This window comes from Rhipicephalus microplus, chromosome X (assembly GCF_043290135.1).
Source record: "Rhipicephalus microplus isolate Deutch F79 chromosome X, USDA_Rmic, whole genome shotgun sequence".
In the NCBI taxonomy this organism is placed as follows: Eukaryota; Metazoa; Arthropoda; class Arachnida; order Ixodida; family Ixodidae; genus Rhipicephalus; species Rhipicephalus microplus.
This window is the reverse complement of record NC_134710.1, coordinates 167,890,992-167,908,164: the sequence shown is the minus strand read 5'-3', so window position 1 is coordinate 167,908,164 and position 17,173 is coordinate 167,890,992. Positions and strand designations below refer to the sequence as shown.

The 17,173-nt window shown below is 43.5% G+C and overlaps 1 protein-coding gene and 1 long non-coding RNA gene across 4 annotated transcripts in view; one reads left to right on the top strand and one right to left on the bottom strand.

Annotated features, from left to right (window-relative positions):
- Rhp (GTP-Rho-binding protein rhophilin) overlaps window positions 1-17,173 on the bottom strand; it is a 233,840-nt gene that overhangs the window by 99,053 nt on the left and 117,614 nt on the right. The window lies entirely within an intron of this gene.
- Window positions 1,002-4,178, top strand: LOC119177146 (uncharacterized). The gene is made up of 2 exons (XR_005110545.2): window positions 1,002-1,244; window positions 3,756-4,178. It is a non-coding gene; the product is annotated as an uncharacterized LOC119177146 (long non-coding RNA).

Genomic DNA, 17,173 nt, shown 5'->3' with positions numbered 1-17,173 from the left:
ACGGCCAGATATTTGTATTTATCTGTTATCTCTAGCGTGACCTCCTGTATTCTAAGCTCATTACCTTCGTTGTCATTGAAAATCATGACTGCTGATTTTTCCTTAAATAATCTAATGATTTTTCCTTAATGAATCTAAAATCTAACCTATCTCCCTCATTACCGCAATGTCCATCAATCTCTGCAAATCTTCCTTGTTGTTGGCCATTAGCACTATATCATCTGCGTACATTAATGCTGGTAGTGCCTGATCAATAAGTTTTCCTTGTTTGACTAAAGAGAGGTTGAAGCCCAGTCCACATCCCTCTAATAGATAAGTTCCCTCTAATAGGTTAGATAGATAGATGGATGGATATGGCTGTACCCTTTAGATCGGGCGGTGGCTAGCGCCACCAAGCCGTAATACTTAATAAACTCAAAACTATATTTATTTATTTATTCCTTAAAAAGTGAGTTTGAGGATTCGTACTTTGCAGTGAAGAGTTTAATTTTCACTCGTGCCTTGACTTTAGCCACCAATCAGATAACCTCCTTCTAGTTAAGTCTACTTGCTTAAAGTCTATTTTGCCCTCCCGGTCCCTAAACCCCAGTGCTTTGAAAAACTCTGCGCCATCATTCTGAACTATAGGGTGAAGCCCTTTACAGAACATTATCAAGTGTTCGGCCGTTTCTTCTTCCTCTCCACACGCACTGCATACTGTGTCTACCCCTTCGTATTTGGCCCGATATGTCTTGGTTCGCAGTACTCCCGTCCTTGCCTCAAACAGTAGAGAACTACCCCGAGTATTATCATAGATCCTTTCCTTGGCAATTTCCTGCTTAAAAGTTCGATAGATCTCTAGTGCGGACTTCTTAATGGTGGTGGAGGTAGTGTTGGTCGCGAGCGCCACCGCGCGGCGCTTGCTAAAAACTGAAGGCAGGCCAACTCCGCTGGGAGCGCGAGCCATTCCTCAGGCATATTTCTAGAGGGAGGCGTTGACCAAACAAAACCTTGCCCTTGATGTCTTCTCAAGGCCGGAGGGCTTCCCCCCTGGTCTGCTTCAATTCCCCCTCATGTTGTACCTTTGCGGATCCTTCTGCGCGGTGTAATCAGTCACGTTCCTGTTGCTAAGATGACGAATTGTTCGCATGAAAAACCCTGAGGCCATCCAGACCGAGCTTCGAACGGTGACCCCTCACTTTTCACAAATCACTGAGGTCCAACAGTTTAGATGCGGTGGCATTCTCAGCTGTTCACCAGACCAGGTTTGTATTCACCTTTTCATAAACGCCTCCCTGGGCGCCGCCATAGCCCTCCTTGGGCTTTGCAAATTGGCACGTCCCCTCGAAAATGCACTGGCAACGCTGCACCTTTAGCCTTTGTACTACTGCGCACAGCCCATCATGGCGGTGTTTTTTTCCTTCCTGCGAAAAGGTGTATTCAAGACGTGCTTAAATGTACATGTCACCTGCTTCATTCCTACCCACATTGCTTGATTGCAAAGGAGTAGCCCTTGAAGTCCGTATCGCGGAAATGTAGGACATTTTTTTTTTTTTTCAGAAGCAGGCGTAGTATCCGTGTACCGAAGCAGCAAGCAAGTAAATTATGCGAGAATTCCCACCGAGACAGTTTTTCGGACATCGCGTCCATCAGTCAATGGCCCCGAATCCACAGGGTGGAACTCCGCGCAATGTGGCAAATGCTGGCGGTCACAGCGCAAGCGGGTGTCGCCCCGTGGCGTATATGCGGGGCTCAACACAGTGCTGACGACTAAGTCTGAATCAATCATGCTGTCTATGTCAATCCAATAACTCGGTTGACCATTCTGAAATGCAGGTTATGGGGATCATTGACAAAAGGCAATGTTGGAGAAGAGAGGCTCTAACTGAGGTTCATGGAAATATGCAGGAGTTTCAGCCCATCAGTCTCTCGGCATAGATTCGTCAGTAGTCCAGCCTATTCCTGCGGCAATATGCAGGATTAGTAACTCTAAGTTTGGCTAAGGCGTATGACAGTGTCGAACTTGTCATTCTCTTCCATGCCTCATAGCTTTGAGCTTTCATATTATTTATTGGTTATATGAATTAAGTATACGGGGGCCAGCTTCCAAGATTAATCCCGTGGTTCTTCTACAGAGAGAGGTCCTTGGAAGTTGTCTAGGGGTAACAAAATTTACTACAAATAACACATCAGGAAGCCCGAATAACCACTCTAGTTTGCAGATTCCCCATTCTTACCTCTAAAACATACTCAAAAATTTATGGATAATCTCAAAGATGTTTGCAGTTTGTGTTCACATCTGATTCGCCAACAATTTTTAATGAGCCTTGGTCTCGCTTATGTAAACCGCAAGATTTATTTGTACAAAACACACTACAATTGCTGAATGTTACCATACATCGGCCAAAGGAAAAATTGAATTTGACTATATATTCTCTCCTAATCACAAACATTTACTATCAAGATATTTAATAGGCTTATTAGAACACCATTTACTTCAACTGGGAATAGATAAGGTAATTGCCACTGATGCATAATTGTGTAAAGATCCAGTGGGAGTGGGCATTTTCTCATGGCTTTATTATGGTCGCAGTCCTTGCGCCTTCCAGACTATACTCCCATATTCGAAGCTGAGCGCATAGCAATTATATTAGCCCTTAGAAAACTTTCATTGAACAGTTCAGAAGTTGCTATAGTGACCTATTCACTGACAATATGTACATCTCTTTCAACACCTTTTTCCGATAATTGATCCCTAAAAGTCCAAATACTGAGTGGCTATACGTGTTGCATGACATTGTAGAATAATTATAAATTTGATGGCTGATACACTCGTGCAGTAGTTCTAGGTGGTCCAGTAATTTACATATTGCCTCTCAGCTTTTATTATGAAGTCTAGACTCTGAAAGTTTCATTCAAGATGCCAAGAATTCGAACATATCTGTCCGAGAATAAGGCCCCCCATCTTTGTTTTTCCTAGAATACCAAATGGTGTCCCACTCGAAAACTGGAAGTTGCCGTTACAAAATTTCCATGCGTACGGCATTGAAATTTTGTTTATACAGGTCTGGTCTGGTGCCATCTCCTATGTGCTATTACTGCCAAGCCTGAAAATATTGAAGATATTGATTTTTTTTCGTTTACATGCCATTGTTTTACACACCATAGAAAAAAGCATTTTAGAAGTTATTGAAAACTTCAAAATTACTCTGAATTCTCAGAACACTCTTCCCCTAGGCACATCTTCTCTGGGATTCGGCAACACATACGTCTGCTTAGACATACGCGAATTTCTTGTTGACACAAGAATTCCCAGTTAACATTAAATTTCTTTTTGACATAAGAATTCCCAGTTAACATTACTCCCTATCAAACTTTCACAAAAACATTTGTGCTTCAGATTTCCTTTCATTAGTTCATTGTTTTAATAGCCACTGTAGTATTCTATATAGTTCGGTCATTCTCAAATTTTTATTCCCGAGGCGATCGATTTCTTCCTCATCCTTTTTCCAAATTAAAAATTTATTTTATATTTATTAACTACGGGTTTTATGGCAGATTCCCCATTGTAGGTAGAAGGCATAAATCACGAAACAAGCAACCAGGCAAGTCACAGATCACGTAAAATAGCAGGGACATTTCTATGCACAAGTAATATTGATAGCTATGTCAACCTTCACTTACGAAATGTCCATTTCAAATGCATAGCACTGCTATTGATGGGTCCGGTCTTGCAAGCCAGTCTCATTTCATTGTCACGTTGTTTTGTATTGCAGAGAACTTCTACCAGTGCAACAGTGATAGAGCTTAAGCCAATGTAATGTGACACGGCTACCGGCAGTCTGCGACAACTGGTTCAGCACCACTCAATTGTTCACGGCATGAATGTGGCACACTGCAACATCTGTGACCATTCGGAGCCCACGTGCGAAACAATGCTGAAGCACTTGTGCTACCACCACCTGGACAGTCCCCTGCAACTCATCTGTCGCGATGACGAGCAAGTCAAAGAGTTGTCATCAGAGCTCACAAATCTTGCTGACAGCTCATCTTCCGTTTTTGCAGACGCGTAACCGACATTCCAATTGTCGCCCCTGCCCTGAAAACCTGCCCCCTCTGCACAAACCATGTTGTGACCTTTGTCGAACTCTCAAATCACTTTGTAGCAGCTTCCCAGATTAGGTACCTAATTTCAGATATCTTGCAGTTAATGCTGAAGAATCGCTGCGTGTCCACTTCAAAAAAAAAAAAAAGCAGCCTCTCCTGCCCTTCTTGCAGCAACGTTCCTGAAAAAGGATGTGCTGCAGGAGCACATCTACCACGAGTTCCACTACATGCCGATCCAGCGTGACGTGTGCGCTTATTTCACCACCAACAAGTTTCACTTGAAGGAGCACCTTATATCTAGTCATGGTGGAAAGTTCCTCAAGTTCAACACTTGCAAAAACGATGATTTCGAGTCGTGGGTAACAAAATTCGTCTCTTAGGAAGAAAATTGCTGTGTTGTGATCAAAAAGCCGTGCCAGTGCATCCAGTGTATGACACGATTCCAAAGCATTGGCGGACTGAGATTTCATATATACACTCACTTGAAGTACTACCCATATCACTGTTTCATATGCGACGAGGGCTTTGTAAGCCATGAAGTTGAAGAGCACCAGCGCAAGAAGTGCAATGCGATGGGACAGTACTAAACTATGCAGGTCAGGTTCGAGACAAAAGAGATGCAGGCTGACAGTTTTATTGACGTGGCTTTAATAATGCTGCGACAGATTTTACACAGTCACCTTCGCAGCAGTGTCTGTGGAAGGGGTGCACCTATGAACCATTGACGAAAAGAGAACGAGATGTTCACTTGAATGTGCATGTTGGAAAGCAAAACACATGCACCAGATGCCAATTCAGCTCGCACAAATCGCGTGGCACAGCAAGGAACACCACAGTCGAAAACACCTCCAGTCGGGAACACAGTGTCGAACTTGTCATTCTCTTCCATGCCTCAAAACCTTGAGCTTTCATATTATTGATTGGTTATATGAATTAAGTATACGGGGGCCAGCTTCCAAGATTAATCCCGTGGTTCTTCTACAGTTAGAGGTCCTTGGAAGTTGTCTAGGGGTAACAAAATATACTGCAAATAACACATCAGGAAGCCCGAATAACCACTCTAGTTTGCAGATTCCCCGTTCTTACCTCTAAAACATACTCAAAAATTTATGGATAATCTCAAAGATGCTTGCAGTTTGTGTTCACATCTGATTCGCCAACAATTTTTTAATATGCCTTGGTCTCGCTTATGCAAACCGCAAGATTTATTTGTACAAGACACACTACAATTCCTGAATGTTACTATACATCGGCCAAAGGAAAAAAAAAGGCAGGGATGGTTAGTAGAAGCAGAGAAGGAAGAAGTGAGATGGAATAAACATGACGTATGTGCCAGGCCACGTCTCCCGCATATAGCGTTCCGGACAAAGTGGGCTACACATGAACACTGACAATAGTGCTTGAACTGTTCTGGGGACTGAGCAAGGTTGGAACGCATTGTTGCATCGGCAGCTCAGATGTCGTCGGGGTTGTATTTTTCGTAGCGAATGGTGCAATCCCGGAGCTTGTTGCTTTCGTGCTTTTTGACAGACTGTGATGAAGTGCCATAGTGCTTGCGGTGTGCAAGCAGTGCTTCCGCGTCTTTCTCGGCGTTTTCTGTGGTGGTGCAGTCGGTGTAATAGCTGAGGCAGAGAGTGCCTTTGGCGACTTTTCTTTTTGCGAAAGTGTCTGACGTCTTGAATTGGTCTTTGTTTTCGAGATCTTATTTTCCGATTTTCTTTTATTGGCGAGTGCGCTTCCGTTGAATTTTGCGTTCTTCGATGCCCTCGTTGCAGTCTCTCTCGTTGTAGCATGAGTTTATGAACTTGGCTTTGCTTGCTTTCCTGAGGCTGCTCAAGAGATGGCTGTAGTGGCACCCCTTCCGAAATGGGGCATTCATTTCCTTCGGTGTTTGACGTGTCCTATCGACACCTGATACTTGGTGAATTGGTGTCTTGCTTGTCGGGCATAGTTGGTAATGCGTCATCATTGCTAGCAGGCTCTTCAGAGGCTTCGGTGATGTGGTTCATTACGCACACTTCCGAAAGACAACTGTGTACAAGGTTTGATGTATCATGTACTTCTGAATTTGTTCGATTCATGAATTGGTGAGCTCTGCATGTGGGCACCACAGGTGACATGGCATTACTAGGTTTGAACTGCATATTTTGGCAAGTCTGCGGTGCCGTAGAAATGACAGGAAGCTCTTCAGGGGTTTCTTTTTCGCTGTTCACTGCGAGTGGTTCTTGCACCTGGTCATCTGCCATGAATATGGCGTCCTTATAAGGCAAGTGGTGAGCGTTTGGAGCGCTTGAAGAACCGCGTGACGAAAACCCAGGTGGCGGACCACGTATGCGAGATGAAGAGGGAAGGGCATCAGGTGGTTGAGCAACGTCTCGTGTCATATGCTGAAGCGATGACTTCGAAAATGCCAACTTTCGTGCAGAAGGGCGGCATGCTTGATGGTTGGGTTTTTCCCAATATACGCATGACCTTCTGTAAGTAAACTGCTGTGCCCCTTTCTATTGAGCCAGTTGTCGATTCGCGCTGGGCTTTCGAATGGTTGAGGACTGCTTAAGAAATTAACGATAGTGTGCGGTTGTCTCTAGATGGTTGGCAATGAGTAGGTCTTGGTCATAGTCGTTAAAACGGGTAATCATCTCCTTTTTGATCTTTTGCCATGACTCTTCGTTCTCGAATATGTGGGTTAGATAAAATTTAAATGCCTCACTGGTGACGTAGTCGCTGAAGTTCGTAACCATCTCCTGTTCCGACCACGATGCAGCGGTAGCGTGGAGCTTGAACACGCCGAACCAGTCTTGTACGGGTCCATCGCCCGCTGATCCGGTGTACTTAGGGATGTCAAGGTCGTCTGATGCTGCTGTCATGATGCTTGGTGGTCTTGGTGGTCTGCGTTCTTCTGTGGTCTGCGTTCGGTCACTGCGTCTCGCTGAGGTCTTCGATGATGATGGCCAGGCGATGAAGTGGTTGCGAGGTCTTCATCCTGTCGACTAGTGTGACGCTATATGCGAGAGACGTGGCCTGGCTCATACGCCATGTTTATTCCATCTCACTTCTTCCTTCTCTGCTTCTACTAACCATCCCTGCCTTTTTATGTCACATATATTCCCTCCTAATCACAAACATTTACTATCAAGATATTTAATAGGCTTATTAGAACACCATTTACTTCAACTGGGAATAGATAAGGTAATTGCCACTGATGCATAAATGTGTAAAGATCCAGTGTGAATTGGCATTTTCTCAAGGCTTTATTATGGCCGCAGTCCTTGCGCCTTCCAGACTATACTCCCATATTCGAAGCTGAGCGCATAGCAATTATATTAGCCCTTAGAAAACTTTCATTGAACAGTTCAGAAGTTGCTACAGTGACCTATTCACTGACAATATGTACATCTCTTTCAACAGCTTTTTCCGATAATTGATCCCTAAAAGTCCAAATACTGAGTGGCTATACGGGTTGCATGACATTGTAGAATAATTATAAATTTGATGGCTGATACACTCGTGCAGTAGTTCTAGGTGGTCCAGTAATTTACATATTGCCTCTCAGCTTTTATTATGAAGTCTAGACTCTGAAAGTTTCATTCAAGATGCCAAGAATTTGAACATATCTGTCCGAGAATAAGGCCCCCCATCTTTGTTTTTCCTAGAATACCAAATGGTGTCCCACTCGAAAACTGGAAGTTGCCGTTACAAAATTTCCATGCGTACGGCATTGAAATTTTGTTTATACAGGTCTGGTCTGGTGCCATCTCCTATGTGCTATTACTGCCAAGCCTGAAAATATTGAAGATATTGATTTTTTTTCGTTTACATGCCATTGTTTTACACACCATAGAAAAAAGCATTTTAGAAGTTATTGAAAACTTCAAAATTACTCTGAATTCTCAGAACACTCTTCCCCTAGGCACATCTTCTCTGGGATTTAGCAACACATACGTCTGCTTAGACATACGCGAATTTCTTGTTGACACAAGAATTCCCAGTTAACATTACTCCCTATCAAATTTTTATAAAATTTTCGTGCTTCAGAATTCCTTTCATTAGTTCATTGTATTAATAGCCACTGTAGTATTCTATATAGTTCGGTCATTCTCAAATTTTTATTCCCGAGGCGATCGATTTCTTCATCTCTTTTCCAAATTAAAAATTTATTTTATATTTATTAACTACGGGTTTTATGGCAGATTCCCCATTGTAGGTAGAAGGCATAAATCACGAAACAAGCAACCAGGCAAGTCACAGATCACGTAAAATAGCAGGGACATTTCTATGCACAAGTAATATTGATAGCTATGTCAATCTTCACTTATGAAATCTCCATTTCAAATGCATAGCACTGCTACGGATAGGCCCGGTCTTGCAAGCCAGTCTAATTTCATTGTCACGCCGTTTTGTAATGCAGAGAACTTCTACCAATGCAACAGTGATAGAGCTTAAGCCAATGTAATGTGACACGGCTACTGGCAGTCTGCGACAACTGGTTCAGCACCACTCCATTGTTCACGGCATGAATGTGGCACACTGTAACATCTGTGACCATTCGGAGCCCACGTGCGAAACAATGCTGAAGCACTTATGCTACCACCACCTGGACAGTCCCCTGCATCTCATTTGTCGCGATGACCAGCAAGTCAAAGAGTTGTCATCAGAGCTCACAAATCTTGCCGACAGCTCATCTTCCGTTCTTGCAGACGCGTAACCGACATTACAATTGTCACCCCTGCGCTGAAAACTTGCCCCCTCTGCACAAACCATGTTGAAACCTTTGTTGAACTATCAAATCACTTTGTAGCAGCTTCCCAGATTAGGTACCTAATTTCAGATATATTGCAGTTAATGTTGAAGAATCGCTGCGTGTCCACTTCAAAAAAAAAAAAAAAAAAAAAAAAAGCAGCCTCTCCTGCCCTTCTTGCAGCAACGTTCCTGAAAAAAGATGTGCTGCAGGAGCACATCTATCACGAGTTCCCCTACATGCTGATCCAGCGTGACGTGTGCACTTACTTCACCACCAACAAGGTTCACTTGGAAGAGCACTTTACATCTATCTAGTCATGGTCGAAAGTTCCTCAAATTCAACACTTTCAAAAACGATGATTTCGAGTCGTGGGTAACAAAATTCGTCTCTCGGGAAGAAAATTGCTGTTTTGTGATCAAAAAGCCGTGCCAGTGCATCCAGTGTATGACAAGATTTTAAAGCATAGACGGACTGAGATTTCATATATATACTCACTTGAAGTACTACCCATATCACCGTTCCATATGCAACGAGGGCTTTGTAAGCCAAGAAGTTCAAGAGCACCAGCGCAAGAAGTGCAATGCGATGGGACAGTACTCAGCTATGCAGGTCAGGTTCGAGACAAAAGAGATGCAGGGTGACAGTTTTATTGACGCGGCTTTAATGATACTGCGACAGATTTTACACAGTTTACCTTCGCAGCAGTGTCTGTGGAAGGGGTGCACCTATGAACCAATCACGAAAAGAGACAGAGATGTTCACTTGAACGTGCATATTGGAAAGCAAAACACATGCCCCAGATGCCAATTCAGCTCGCACAAACTGCATGGTACAGCAAGGAACAGCACAGTCAGAAACACCTCCTGCACATCCACAAGACCAAGTATCACCGAGATGGCCAGAGCTTCAATGCCAACTGAGATGTTTCCAATGCCATGTCCTATTGCACTAAGACTGCAAGTTTGGCCAGCTGGTTAGGATCCATCGTGAACTTATTTACAGCGCAACGCCAGAAAACACAGGACAGGGAAAGAGCAGCACCGTCTTTTTTTTTTTTTTCTCTCTTTTGCTCTTTCTCTGTTCACAGTCCCGTCTGCCTCAGCACTGAGCCTCCTTCAAGCAGTGACGTACAACCGGCGCCAAATAACTTGAATTTGTTTGCCTGTGCTTTATATATAATTGCGTTATATAATTGCTTTATATATATATATATATATATATATAATATATATAATTGCTCAATGTATATATAATAATATACATTGAGTAGGGCCAGCTCGTCATCAGAGCTCTATACCTTGCCGACAGCTCATCCACCGTTTTTTAAGACGCATTGTCGACATGCCTATCCTCGCCCCTTCCCTGAAAACCTGCCCCTTCTGCACAAACCATGTTGTGACCTTTGTGGAAGTGTCGAACCACTTTCTATTAAATCACCAGATTAGATGATTATTTTCACATATCTTGTAGTTAATGTTGAAATATCGCTGCGTGGCCACTGTAAAACAAAAAAAAGCATCCTCTCTGCCCCCTTTTTTTTGCAATGCAACTTTTCTGAAGGTTGTGCTGCAGGAGCACATATACTACGAGTTCGACTACATGCCGATCCAGTGTGATACGTGCAGATATTTCACAACCAACAAGTTGACTTGAAGGAGGACTATACGACTAGTCATGGTGGAAAGTTCCCAAGATTCAAGACTTACAATATCGACAATTTCGAGTCGTGGGTAACAAAATTCCTCTCTCAGGAAAAAAATCTCTGTTGTGATCGAAAAACAGTACCAGTGCGTCCAGTGTATGACACGATTAAAGCATTAGGGAAGTGAGAATTCATCTATATTCACTTCAAATTCTATCATTACCACTGTTCTATATGCGACGAGGGCTTCGTAGGCCAAGAACAAGTTGAAGAGCAACAGCGCAAGAGGAGTAATGCGACGGGACAATATTCAACTAAGCAGGTCCAGTTCGAGACAAGAGAGATGGAGGCTGAGAGTTTTATTGACACGGCTATAATGATACTGCAACAGCTTTTACACAGTTCACTTTCGCAGCAGTATCTGTGGAAGGGGTGCGCCTATGAACCTTTGACAAAAAGGGAATGTGATGTTCGCATGAATGTGCATGTTGGAAAGCGCGACAGATGTACCATATGGCAAATCATAAATAACTCAAATTTGTTTGTTTGTGCTTGTGTGAATACAGGGGACCCAACACCACAAGCATTTAAAAACTGCACACCCTGGCAAAGCAATTATTCGCCGCTCGTAAAAGGCAAAAATCTGTAAAGTCCTGCCTCCAAAAGCGTGCAATAACCTGGGAAGTCAACAGAAGAGAATCAGGAAAAGTGAATGTCCATCTTTGTGGCGCATCGTCAAAAAGACACCATACGTCTCAGTCTGCGGTGCAAGTTCGTGGCATCGTCCAACAAGACCAAGTATCAGCGAGATGGCCAGAGCCTCAACGCCAGCTCAGATGTTTCCAATGACATGTCCACTGCTACTAATCTTTATGTGATGGAACCATGGGCTCCTGGTGAACGACCACTGCTCCAAGGCTTTGCAAAGGCTTTTGCAAAACCTTTATCTTTTGCAAAGGGTTATTAAACAGTTTTATATTTTCGGAGTGTTTCTGTGTACTTCTGTTTCCTGTGGTGGATGTTGCTCATAAGCAGCCCTCGCTACTGGAACAGTGCACTGGGCGTACATGCGAGAATAATGTAAGTTCACAGGCGTATTCTTGTAGTTTTATTATAGCTAAAGCTATTCAAAGGTCACACCAACAGCTGATTTGGGCGGTGTAATCTGTTGCCGCCAATGTCCGTAACCACTGTTGAGCGCATGCAAAAGAAAAAAAAAAAAGAGGGGATGGGGTGTTCAAGCAAGATCTGAACCAAGGTATTCCGCGTGGCAACCGAGTATTCTACCACAGAGACAGCCCATTTAATATAACATGGTGTAAGTAACATAACAGCAGTTAGCACATATTTGTTGAATAACACATTATGTGCTGTTTATGCTTCCTGCCTATTGAAAAAGGCTCAATCATAATTCATCATCAGCCACAGCAATGTGCAAACTGTCTTAGATGCATGGTATTTACCTCCCTTCTCTGTAGTTCGATTAATAATGGCAGCGTAAGTGCTTCCTTACGTCACAAAATTATAATTCATGGGGTTCTGTGTGCCACAACTGTATTTGCACTAGTTCCTCAAAAGACTTAGCGACGACCTCTAAGAAGGTTGCTTTCTCTAATTTTTGCTGTGACTGTACTGCATTTTTTGCACAGGCCTGGAACTTTTTTTATATCAGTGTTACTAAAGCCAAGCTTGAACCTAGTCACTCATATGTGAAGTGGGTATATGCCACAGAAATTGTGGCAAGCCCCAGCACTTCTCTGGTCAATTAATAATAAAATGCTGTCTGTAACTAACCCAGCGGGTAAGTCTCAAGCAGCTCCCAGCAAAGCACAGCCTTGTATAGTATAGCACTCTATCGAGAGTGTGGGAAGGGAAGTGATGGTTAAAACAGGGGAGACGGTAAACCACACCTTTTGCATACTGCATACTGCTGGCACATTAAGCGTTTCAATCTATGTATCCATCTGTCTGCATATATCTGAATGCTGTCACCACCGCCCCTTCAAAACTTGCTGTAGACCAAAAGAAGTATGGGGGTTGGTAAGATAGTTTAGCAAATATGACTCGCTGGTCATGACATGAGTAATGTGATAGTAACGTCGCATATGTGGTCAAACCGTTTTCTCCAGGCACATGTGGCACCCATATGTCATGGGCCACAATATGCCTGTATGTGCCACTGGTGATTAACAGTTTATAACTGTCAAGAAATGGCGAGAACGGCAAGTTGAACGCGAGAGCATTAAAGGAGCCCTGCAACACTTTTTGAGCATGGTCAGAAAACGCTGCCGATAAGTAGTTGGGGCTTCCGAGAACACATGAGCCCAGCACATGTTCTATAATTCTTAATATATTCTCAGTCGGCTTAACATTGCTTTCTCTTTTGTTGACAAATGACAAAAAAAAAGCCGTTTTAAAGACATCACGGCCTCCCGCGGCGATTCATTGCAGGAACCGCCGCGGGAGGCCGTGAACTATCCACACGTGCGGGCATACTGAGAAGCTGCATAAATGAAGAAAGAAAGAGAAGTGCTCAAGGTCGCGAGATATGTCCTTTCACCGTGCCATCCCTCCCTGCTTAGCTGTTAGCGCAAGGGAATGCAATTGCAGCGTGCGGAAATCTCAAACTCTGCTCGTACTAGAAAGATTCTAGAAATTTTTGCGGCAACGAATTCTTGAGGCAATAAGCTCCTTTAGGGAATTCATTCTATGGCTACTTGAGAAAGTGTTGCAGGGCCCCTTTAATTAAAAAAAAAACAGACATCGGGAGCATTGAACAGACGAATGCAAAGAATAAATGTCAGTGTCCCAGCAGGAATGGACCTTTCCAGAAATCGCAGCGCCACGCCTTCCCCTGGTGTATCGGCACTGGGGCTTTGTGGGAGAGTGAAGCACCGGGCGGGCATAGCAGACGACGTTTTTTCACTTTCGCCTGCTTTTATCGCGCGACGGGAGTGGTTTTGGCTGGTGTAAGGTGCCGCTGTTATGAAGAAACTACTACGTCTGACCACTGTATTTCATGCATGCAAATTAGACTGTTGTTCATCCCAAATACCCGTAATCATCACTCAACATGCCCAAGAAGGAAAGCGATGGACACACTCGATTCTTGAATCGTGATAACCAAATGTACGGTGACCCAGTGACGCGAAAGTCACCGGATGTTTGGTTCGTTGCTCGGTGCTAGTTCAGCACTGATTTTTTTTTTATGCGGCAGCTAAGTTTTAATTTTGTTAAGATGTTTGTGTCCTCACTGTGATTACGGGGCTGGAATTTTACTCCTGAAGCATACCATGTAATAACCTATGCGAATTCATTGAGGCGAGAGTCCTAAATACCTCATTAAAAACTCACATGGTTCTCTATCCATCCACCTAAGACTATTTGATGACGAAGGTTATTTTCTTTTACTTCACAGTATATGTACTGATTGTATACCCCACGAGTCCACGACTCGTCAGCAGGATTTTACCATTAGTGTAAACCCGTCTTGCATCACGACTGGAGAAGGGGGAGAGCACTGGTGTAGCTTGGGTGTGAGCAAGTACTCGTGTGGCTTGAGGGGGGTAAGTGCTCCTTTTGCATTCCCCTGCCGACACCCATGCCCACCACCATTAGCAAACTTGCTGCACCTCATGAGCTTTTCCACTGCCTCCAAAACCAGAGGCAGTGCAAAACTGATATTGCATTGCCTCCATAATCAGACCACCTTTGACCAGGCTCGGATGTCATGCAATGACGAGATCACATCAAGCCACGTGACGTTTTAAAGACATCACAATTTTTGGCGATGTCTGATGTCATATATGTTGTCGTCATCACATGATGATTTCGTCGATCACTCATTGCCGCCGACGCGAAAAGCAAACGGTGAATTAGGTTTCAATTTTGATGAGGCATCTGAGGTTTCTGCCTAAAAATAGAAATTTACCATCGGTGGCTTGAGCGTCCCACGGAGGTAGCATCAACAAGAGTGATGCAAAAATCATCGTGTGATGGCGTCACCATAGAATGTCATCGTGACATCATGGATCACCAGAATGTGCAAGGCCATCATCACGGTCTCATTATCACGTCGTGACACGACATCGTCGCTTCGCACTGGAGCAGAACCAGGTGAGGTGCTGATACTTTGGAATGCCTCCAGTCATAGAACCAGTGCAAAGCCACTTAAGGTGCAGGAAACTTTCGCAGCAAGATGGGAAGGACCAATAAATTCATTAAACAAAAATAAACAGATGGCTTCCACCTTGAAGTCGTCTTGGGTGAATGCCTAAGAAACCCTGCGATTTTTGGACAGCACTGTTACATAGTGTTTATTTTGCTGTCTACGGCATGGTTATATTCTATTGCATGTGCTCATTATTGACCATAAAGCTGGAGGGCTGACCTATTTTTGCTTCGCGCATCTTTTTTTTTCGTGTGTCAAAGCAAAGAATGCTAGTTGTTGCTTTATTATTATCAATAATAGCAAAACACGCCGTCACCTTCTTTCACATTGCTAGGTAACGTAAGTGCTACACTGAATGAGGCTTCCATTATTGCTTTTGAAGTCAGCCTTACCATTAACTGCCTTGCACAGCATTACTTATCAATGTTTTTTGGCTTAAACATACTGTGCCCAGATAATGAGGGCTTATTAGCACCCTAAGAATGTTCATGCTGTAGAATTTTCCTTTCTAAATACTCCTGTGATGAGTCCTTCAGGTATTTTGTCCATGGCCCTTTCGGCAAAGGTGACAGAACCGGTTGTATGTTTTCGGCAGCTTGGAGAGGCATCTATTGAAGCGACAAATTACTAAATTAGCATAATAGTAAACTAATAAAACAAGAGATCACAGGAGCTCGAACAGTGAAATAGAATATTGTGTAGATTATACCCACTAATGCCGATTTCGTTACATATTTCTTCCAATGGTAACTAGTCGCAAACTTTCGCACAGTCAGGTTCAAAATTTTGAAGTTATTTCCAACTCACAATCGTGAAAACAGAAACTGCGCAGAGACAGCATGTCTTACGCTGTTTGAAAACAAATACGGCATGCGGAGTAAAATGTGCAGAGTATTCTCACATTATGCAGTAGGACACCATGCCGTGATTACGCAATTTTCACACCCGATTACACTCACTTAATGTCTACTTTTTAAACGTGCTGGTAGCTGTTTTTTTACTACTCTCAGCCTCCCAAGTGTAAAGTTTCTCACACGCAGCATTTGAAACAATAAATTAGTATCCAAATCTACACAGCATAGTGAGGCTCGAACCCATTTAAAGGGGGGGATTCGAACATTGATTATCATGCGCCAAGTACCACGTGGAAACGTATCGTGAATGATAGTGCCCCCTGCCCAAGATAAAGTATACTAATAAACTGTACCGTCATGCTGACAATAAAACAAATGAGGCAAGCTTTCGCTACACGGAAATACAATTAATGACGCACAGGAGACTCGCTGCGAAAGCCGGCTAAAGTTTAAACTTTAAAGGGCCTTTTCGCAGGTACGTGAGCATTTTCCAGGGTCAATAATAAGCCAAGGATACTAGTGCTTGCTGGCTTCAGGTTGCTATAAGTTGGGGCTCTTCTGCGAGTGCAGATTTAAACAGGGTTATTACCTACGCAAAATATGCCCGGAACCATGCATTCGTATGCCCGTGTGCTGCGGGACACGAGGTCAGCCAACTTTTCCACGAGCAGACGACACTCCGCCAGCGCTCCAGCTTCCCATACTGCTTGTAGCCGCCGTAGGTGCCGCGCACGCCAATTTTTGGAAAGGTCTATTAAACCCAAGCATTATGCATGGCAATCAAGCATTCTAGCAGAGTCGCGCCGGGTCCTGGAACTGCTTATGAAAAAGCCAAATGTTTGTTAAACGTCTATTGTGGTTGCAGTGCTATCTACTTTCATAAACATTACATATAACTCCTACTGCACAGCTGTCACGTCAGGTTATGTTGACTGCCGTTAAAGGCCATCCACTAAAGTTTATTCATCTAGCACTGTTAAGGACTACTCTCCTCGCGAGCACAAGCACTCCATATCTGCTCACTGCTTCGGGTGTTGCTAATACCAATGTTGAAGTTGGCATTGTTACCCAACTATAAAGAATTAGTTATGTTCAACACATGCTTGTACATACAACATTTGTACATCTTTCCAGTCATTTTGTAAGGTTTCACTCAATAAAAAATTGCAACACTGTCACCTTAACTCCGGATGCTTCGCATAACATCTGATGCCCAAGGTACGTAGGTTACATCAAACTTTGTATAGAATACTACAGCAAGGGGGTGGAGAAGCATGGAGAACGGAGGGAGCAGTGATGCGGGCGTTAGGGCACAGCTGGTTATGGAAAAAAAATATGCAGCTGTACCGAGTGCAGGTAAGGTGATGTTAGTGCACCATCAGCTCTGCTGCACATTCATCTTTGCCACATTAAGTCAGGTAAAGTTGTGCATAATTTTTTGGTGGTGTGCTTGTTGCAAGTTGTGGTGAGAGAGGGAAAGTGGAAGAAGGTTGAATGCAGGCAGGAGGAATATAGCGTACAATGTTTTCTCAGCATCCGGCCGCACGCATTCTTCCGTTTTCTTCTTGGTAGCTGAGAAATTTTTGCGATTCAGCTTAGAAATCGCTGTAGGAGGCCTTTCCCTCATGCAACAAATGCTGCAAGCTCCTACTTGAAGCTCATAACTCCTACATGTTGCT